This window comes from Ciconia boyciana, chromosome 2 (assembly GCF_034638445.1).
Source record: "Ciconia boyciana chromosome 2, ASM3463844v1, whole genome shotgun sequence".
In the NCBI taxonomy this organism is placed as follows: Eukaryota; Metazoa; Chordata; class Aves; order Ciconiiformes; family Ciconiidae; genus Ciconia; species Ciconia boyciana.
Genome location: NC_132935.1, coordinates 34,171,575 through 34,180,035, shown reverse-complemented (window position 1 = coordinate 34,180,035; position 8,461 = coordinate 34,171,575). Strand labels below are relative to the sequence as shown.

At 43.4% G+C, this 8,461-nt stretch overlaps 1 protein-coding gene across 3 annotated transcripts in view; it reads left to right on the top strand.

Annotated features, from left to right (window-relative positions):
* The first annotated feature begins 2,407 nt into the window (after nucleotides 1–2,407).
* Nucleotides 2,408–8,461, top strand: part of ZFHX4 (zinc finger homeobox 4) — a 152,333-nt gene continuing 146,279 nt past the window's right edge. For all 3 annotated transcript variants that reach the window (XM_072852314.1, XM_072852313.1, XM_072852312.1), the window contains exon 1: nucleotides 2,408–2,738. The gene's annotated coding sequence lies outside the window, so the exon portion shown is untranslated. The remainder of the gene's footprint in view (nucleotides 2,739–8,461) is intronic.

Here is an 8,461-nt window from a genome sequence, read left to right as displayed (position 1 = left end):
CTTGAATTTGAAATAGATGTATTGTTCTCAGGTGTTTCTTCATCACATTGTATTTAATTGTCTTCAGTCTTAGGAAATGTGTTACCATCCTTCAGGCATGCACTTGAATGGACAATGCATCCTTCTACCTCAGAGTCCCGTTTCGTCTACAATTTAAGCCTAAAAGCCCTCTTTCCATCATACCCCCTCAATCTGATAACTGTAAACGGGTTCCAGAGATTTCATTTTCACTCGTTGTTTGCATTTTTTTTCCACCCTGTAAACAACGATGCAGAATATCGCTACTTTCCTTATTACCTTCATTCGCAGGGTGCAGTGCCTGTGGAAATCTGCATACAGATGCTCACATTTTTTTCATTGATGAGCTGGTGCAATGCTTAGGTGGCGTTTGAAAAAGAATAAAGTTGCTCTCACGAACCCTCAAGTGCCCCTGGCTTTTCCTTAAGTTCGAGTCTTGGAGGCTTTCCTGAAGTTTGAAGTAAGGTTTCTCTGGATTGGGCTAGGGCTCCTTCTATGTTCCCCGCTTTATTGGCAGGCTCCAATTTTTGGAATAGCTGTACTTTCAGGCTGGCGATTTTTTTATTTGTCCTTTTTTTTCCTCCCCTTTCTGAAGACTTTTTTTTTTTTTTTCCTCCAAAACTATCAGGACCTTCACTCTGACCTTAAACATCTGCTTTTAGCAACTCGGTTCCCTGACACTGGCCTGTGCTTCCTTAAGGGCAGCCTTAATTCATCATCAGGTGGGGATTTTCCTATTAGCGTTAGTTCCAGTACTTGCAAAATGTTCTCCTGGAGTAGAAGGTTCAGGGCCCAGAGAGGTGCATATTTCTGCCATCCAGGTTTTTGCTGGTTTGTTGTTGTTGTGCGTGTGCTCTTTTAATGGCAGGTTGTGATAAAACCTTCCTGCTGGTTTTTGGTGTCTAAGGCCTAAGACAAGGTTTTGACGTGTATCGCAGGCATCACGAACTTCAAAGGCATGTCAGCTCTAAGGTTGTGGTTCACCTGCACGGGGTCCTTGGTAGTGTAAATATCTCTTGCATGTAACTGTGACTTAGTGACCATTTCTGGTATACCCATTTCTGGAATAGCATTATCAAAAATCTGCACGTGTTCCTGCGGTGTATTCGGATGCTCTTTGAATAGTCATGTTTTTATCTTCAGTAGGGGGTATTTTAAAGTATGTCTATTCCTAGTTTTAGTTAATTATCTTTTAATGAAAGTGTCAGTCATATTCACATCTGCAGTATTAGGTTAAGATAATTAGATTTTCAAATGAGAAGCAATCTTCTTAAATCCCACACAGGAAAATATTTGTAGAAGATTCGGATTTATAATGACATCTGTACATTTTACCCTAGTTTTCATCATGATAATCCCCCCCCAAGAATGAAATATGTCTAAAATCCAGTAGATAAAATATTAATAAAATATCAATACTTGAAGGGAAAGTGGAAGACGATGCATGTATATGCATGAAACCTGTATTGTATGCAAAGAGCCTCTTTCCCTGGGCTGATATTTACTTCATTTTGATAAGGCTGTTTACAGTTGATATTGTATATTCTGGAAGGCTTTGCTTTTCACTTTGTTGATTTCTCCAAGCAATTACATGGCGGCCACCAAATAAAGTGTGTTGTGTTTTGTGCGACTGTGTATGTGGAGTGTATGTGCATATGTGTAAATACGATGTAGGATGTGAGTGCGTGCGTGTGTGCCTATGCGTGTGTGTATGTGTAAATAAATCCATCTTTATCTCCGTGTGGGCAGTTATTCCCTATCTTAGATATATTATCTTTCCTTTTACAGAGGTGTCTTACATTCATTATCCCATTGCAAACATATTTTTCATTAAATCCCCATTAAAAGAGAGAAAAGGGAAGAGAAAGACAGCCAGACAGCCAGCAAGAAATATCTCCCTGATGGAATAATTAATTTGGACCCGTTTCATCTAAGTTCCCGAACAGTTAAAAGAGCAAGTCTGTCGCCCCCCCCCCCCTTTTTTTTTTAATTCTCCCTAGCCATCTACTTTGTGTGCCTGTGCGTGTGTGTCTGTGTTACTAATGAAGTTTGCAGACTTGTGTTTGTATCCATGAGCTCCTTTCTGCTGCCCCTTCTTCTCCGGGCTGGCTCTGTGGCTCCCGCAGCCCCGGCGAGCCCCCGGCAGCCGCGGCAGCTCCGGCTTCCCCGGCTGCGGGGCTGCGCGTCATTTGCAGCCCGGAGAATGTTGATCACCTCACTAATTACACCTCTCCCTCTCCTCTTCCCTCTCCTCTCCCTCTCCCTCTCGCTCCCTCTCTCTCGCTCTCTCCTCTCTCTCTCCTCTCTCTCTCTCTCTCATTCCCAGAGTGCATATCGGGAATAGACACACAAAGACATGCGCACTCAACTTAATCAGCCATTTTTTTAAACAGGGCTAAAACGATAATAATTAGCAGAATAAAGACATATCGGATTTTCATTTCCTTTCCTCCTTTTCCCAACCCCTTCACAACCAAACAGCGAGACCGCGGTCGGCACATGCTTTAACAACTCCCGGACCCCAAAGGACCGCTCCATGCCCCCCACTTCTTGCTCAATCATTTTTATTTTCACCCAATAAAGTTGGAGGATTATTTTTTTTTATTATTTTTTTAATGAACCTTCTCTCGTTTACTTGGATGTGATCAGCTGTTAAGTAAATAAAGCAAAACAAAAAAAAGAGGCGAAGATCCAGTAGGAACTGCGAGGGGAAATGGAAAGTAAGTTTTTTCTTTAACTTTTATTGAGTAGTTTGTGTTAAATTTAGGTCGAGTATCGATTATCTTTCCAGGCTGATCTTGCACAATCTTTGATATTTCGCTCTCGCTCTCTCTCTCTCTCCCCCTCTCTCTGTGCCTCTTTCTCTCTCTCTCACATACACACACACACTCACATCCCCAGATCCCATGTATCTCTCCCCTCTCTCTCTCCCCCCTTTTTCTGCCTGTTTCCCCATTTTTAGGTACAGTATTTGCTCTCATTTGGGAAGGAGGGGCTGCTTTTCCTCTCTCCCTTCTTTCTTTCTCTCTCTCCCTTTCTCTTTTATTCCGGGGGTTACGTTTTGTTTGTGTATTTTTTTTGTTTTGGTTTGGGGCTGTGGGTTTGGGGTTTTTTCTCTTTCGGGCTGTAACTTTCGGATTAAGTGGAGGACCCTGCTCAGTTTGCAGAAGAGGTTCGGGGGGTGCCCCCCACTTTTTATTTCGCTCTTTTTTTGTAGGGAGCTCGGGGAGGGGGGAAATACTGTCAGATTAGGAAAGACGTTACGGCTGTCAGAAGTCATCGCTTGCCAGCCCCTTCAGAGCTCGCACTCTTGTTTCGCAGCTCGGTCCCCCCAAAACTTTGAGGTGCTTTTTGAAGGCGCATTCCGCTCTCCCACCCTCCTTCCCTCTCCTCCCCATCTCCACCCCCCTCGGCCTCCCAAACTTTCGCTTTCGGGCGGGGGGGGGGGATGCCAGCAGGGCAATGGGGACCCTGACTGCGTGCGTGTGTACAGGAGAAGGTGTGGGGTGCTTTTTCCCCTCTCCCCCCCCCCTTTTTTTATTTTGCAGGTAGGTTTCTCAGGAGCAGAGGCAGGGGTGGCTGTGCGGGTGTGTGCGTGTGTGTATGTGTGCGCGCAGGGGGATCGCGCTGCTGGCTGCCGTCTCTGGCAGCAGGAGGAAGAGGAGCCCGTTAGGAGCGCGCCCTGCCTCTCTGTCAGTTTCGCCGCGCGGCGCGGGGAGGCGGCACGGCACGGCACGGCACGGCGCGGCACGGCCCGGCGCGGAGCGGCGCGGAGCGGAGCGGCCCCGCCGGCGGGGATGCGCGGCTGCCGCTGCCTGCGGGCGGCTGCCGGCCGGGCGCCGGCGGAGCCCCCGGCATCCCCGCCGCGCCGTGCCGCGCCGTGCCGCGCCGTGCCGTAGGAAAGGCTCCTCGCGGGCAGGGTCGGGGGCTGCTTTCAGCGCAGCCTTTCTGAGATTTCTGAAAGGGGGGGGGGGCGGTTGTTTTGCGGGACAGGCATCTATTTTTTTTTAAACCGAGGACTAAGGTGTTTAAAAAAAAAAACAAATCACAAAAAATCCAGCCAACGGGGGGGGGGGGGGGAGGAGGTCATAAACAGAGAGAAGGCAGTTCGATTCCTGCTCTCTCTAACTGCTGGTGCCAGAATCAAGTGCATCCCTTCCCATCACGGCGGCTAATGGCAGACGCGTCCCTGCTTCCCCCTCTTGCCTTACATGAAATTTCCTGCAAAAATGCTAATAAACTTTCCCCCCATCCGATGCCAACTTACGGCGGTTCCCCTCCACTCCTCCCTTCCTGCATCTTCTCCCCCCCCCCCCCCACTCCCCAGCAGCGGCAGCAGAAAATGCACGGGTTGGTATTTCTTTTGTTACCTGCGAGCCGGGCGGCCGGGGGTCTCTCATCGGCTGCTTAGGGCACTGGGTCCAACCGAGAGAGGAGGCACATCAGTCGGGTTCAGCCTGTTTCACCTCAGCGCCGTCCCGAGGAGGCTTTAGCCACCATTCAATAACACACCCTCCTCCTCCTCTTCCTCCTTAGGTACCAAGGCAGAGATCGCAAACATAACACCCCCCTCCCCACCAAAAAAAAAAAAAAAAAAAAAAAAAAAAAAAAAAGCCCAACCAAAAGACAACTTGCCAGGCTGAAGATGGTGGATTTACATTAAGCCAGACACAGGCAGGTTCACTCAGGAAGTCTGACCATCCCGTTTTCTGACAGTTGCATTTCCTCGGCTCCATTCCGTCCTCCTCTTTTTTTTTTTTTTTTAATTTTCTTTTTATTAGCCTTGCTCCGTTTTTAATCAAGGATTATGTAGTTGGCAGGAGGAGGTCGAGAAAGAGAGTGGAAAGAGAGGGCTCGAGTGCTTTTGGGGTGGCTGCTGTGAGGGGTTTTTTTTTGATGGTGTATTTTTTTTTTTTTTTCAATTGTGTTTCCCCTGGATTTGCAGTGGCTCGATCCTTAGGAGCGGTGGTGGAGTGTTTAAAAAGATCATATGTAGCATTATATTTTTAGTTTGGTGGTGGATGGATGGAAGAGGTAGTGAGAAGCCTTTGCAGCCCTGCCTGTTGTTGGTTAGATTGAGGCAGAGACTTGGCTGCGATTGGGACGCGACTGTGACATGGGCATCGATCGCTTCCATTGAGAGCAATGCAAAAACACAGCCTGGGTATGTAACACTCTCAGTGCCATCAACACTTGTTTTACTTTATATTTACTGGCAAAACTGACAGAACGATCCGGAGTGCTTTTCTTTGAAATAAGGAATACAAACATTTGGATGGGAAGGTGCACAAAGAAGATTGTGGAAATAAACGGGGGGTTGAAGGTTGGGGGGTGTGTGGGGGTGAAGAGCCTTAATCATCATTGCTCCACTTCCTATTCAACTGACTGTATTTAAGGAGTTTCTCTCTTTTCTCGACTGGGGGATCCTACTAAACTGGTTGAAATGAAAAAAATCAGACAATCAACCTTGAGGGAATATCTGCTAGTTTTCAGGGCTTGCGGTTTCAGCCGGTAGGAAGGCACACAAAATAAAAGATGGCTAGCCAGCTGTTTTAACCTCTTGCACCTGGCTCCAGAGCTGGGGCTCACCAGGATTATTCAGTTATTCGTGCTATCTGTGCTTGAATATTTATAGTGTACGATCTAGAGATCCACACAGTGCATTGTAGCGTCTCTTTATCCTTTAGTTGTGGGCTTTTTGGACTTCGTCAACATAAACATGTATTCAATAGTTTTCATTTTTATGATAATGAACATAGAGGGTCAATGAAATATAGAGGGAAAAGTCGTAAATCTGCAAAAGTGAAACCTACCCAAGGAACAAAGAAAGGTCAGGTAAACCATCTGTGTAAGTCACAGTAATAGTACCTGCTGTTTGGTTTATGCAGTGGTACTGCTTTATTATTCTCTAAAATGAAACTTATCCGCTAGATCAAGTTAAAACTAAAGGAAAGCTGTGGAGATGATAAATGGCATTGCGTGCATCTTTCAGAATAGGGAGATGGTTTTGTTCCTCGATTTTTGAGTAGTTTAGGTTTATTTGTGAAGGTGGTGCACCAGCTAAGAACATATAAAGGGGGCCGAGAAAAATCACTGTTTAATATTGCAGAATTTACTGCTTCCATTCTGACCATGAGCCTAAATTTACACAATGAAATTTGATTATCTCTAATAACAATATTAGATCCTGCACTGGATGGATGAGAATTGAGGTGGTTTTGTTGATTGCAAGGGTTTAATGTTGCATTTCAGAATCTGATGTGGTTTAGCCTCCCTTCCATTAACTGGAAAACCCCTGAGGTTTTACAATTATTTCTTAAAGATAATACATTTAAGATTGCATTGGTAGGCTGAAGAAAAGTCATAAAGGCAAGAAGGGAAGCCCTTAATAACTCTTGAGATTCAGACATGTTCAGCAGTTAGATTGGCTCTGACTTCACCAAGGGTCGACAATGTGTCATTTCCATGAAGCCAAATTGCCCTCTGCCTATATGATATTAATGTGCAAATCAATATTTCAGGGATTAAATTTCCCTTCTTCATTTTTTATGGTTTCTACCTCAATAAGTCTCAAGTCTATTAGAAGAGGCTGGATGATTTAAAATCTTTCACTGCAGAATGGCTTGTCGTAGCCTTGTTTCACAGAGCGTTTTTGGATTTTCGTTATAAAAGACCAAAGGCATTCCAAAGAAGTTGATAGTCAATATAGGGACATGCTCACTGTTGTAAAGCCCTTGTTCGATTAAGAGCTAAAAAGGTATTGAAAATATAATATATATATGTTTATATAATATATATACATTCTACTGCTTTAAAAATATTGTGTTAATCACCTATTGATTTATTTCAAAATCAATTGAAGCTCCTTTCTTATTAGTGATTTGTTCAGCATTCTTCAGCCTTGTTGTTAATTTTCTTAAACAGCATGCATGAATTAATCTGCTGGTAGAATGTGTTTTGGGTTTTCTTTGAAGCATATTTAAAACCAGGCATTTTTACCTATTTGAGCTAAGTGGTGTGAACATTTTAGTGTTGTGGGGAGAGCCAGGGCACTGTTTTCTGCACTTCGGATTCAGCATTGTTTTAATGAAGCTAAGGGGCGTTTTGTAAATATTTTATGATTTCTGCTCAGATGCTTATCAGCAATGTTTATTAAGAGTTTCCATTGAATATTCATGATCAGTTAAAAATTAAAATGGAGCTATCTGATCTGGAAGGAAACAATACATGACAGAAAATTTAGGTCAAAATATGAGGTTGTGACTTTATCACATAATCTTGGGAAGGCCCTACTGTCTATCATTTAGTGTTGTTTTATAGTCTTAGACCATCTGGACCAAGTTCCGCACAGCTGCATGAATTTCATATGTGATAGAACATTTTTTCCATTCAGTGTGAAATGTTCCTTCCTAAAAACGTACACCAGACTCGCTTAATTTAGTCTGCTAAAAGAAATGCACATGAAAAAGGACAAAAGGCTCTTTAATCTCTGCAAGCTGTTTGTTTTTCTTCAAGATTCCTGTCTGTTTGGGTTTGAAAAGTCATGTTTATTGAGCAGATGATTCTGAGGTGTGACATTAAAATAATATATGATTTTTGTGCTAGTTTCTGCTCTCCTAGTTAATTTGCAGAACTACTTTTTATGCCTGTCAAAACACAGAGTTAATCTATTCTTATTTACAATTAATCTCAATAAAATTAATCTTAACTATGCCTTAGTCAGTAGCTTAAAATATCTAATTATATTCAATTAACTGCTGTCATAGTAATTAACACTGCTTAATTGCCTCTGCATATATTTATGTAAAGCTCATTAGTTACTGCTTGCTCTTTTTTCCTTTTCTCATTCCCATTTTTGTGGTTCTAAGAGCACTGACATAAACCCCAGTCTAGTTTTTGACAATTCGGGTCTTGAATAACCTGTGACAATGGCAATGCATGTGTTCGTAACCTGTTATGTGGGTAAATGTTTGTGTTCTCATATGCAAAAAGGGTACCAGAGCTGGGTCTCTAAAGAACTTCCAATCCAGCTTCAGCCCCTGCCCCTTTCTGCTACCCCAACACATACAAAAATGTTTTCTAACCTTGTTGACAGAAATATGAGAAGCCAGGTTAAGCTTTGTGTTTATAAATGAAGAGCTTTTCTGCATCTGCCTTGGGGCTGTACCCAGAAGGCAGAGCTTTGCTGCTCCAAATTCATTCAAAGGGTTAAAGACTTGGCCAAGGTTCAAACTGAGAAGCGCCCAGGGAAAGTGCATGTGAATATGTACAAGTTTCATGTAATTAGTGCTTAATTATATTAACATATGCAAATTGTCAACTTAGGAGCTTGTTGAGCTGGCAAAGATCAGCCAGGCACAATTGCTGTATTGTTCTGAAACAATAATGGATTTCAAGTTGGATTGTGAAAACACATAACTAGCTATCTAATTTAACTCATACC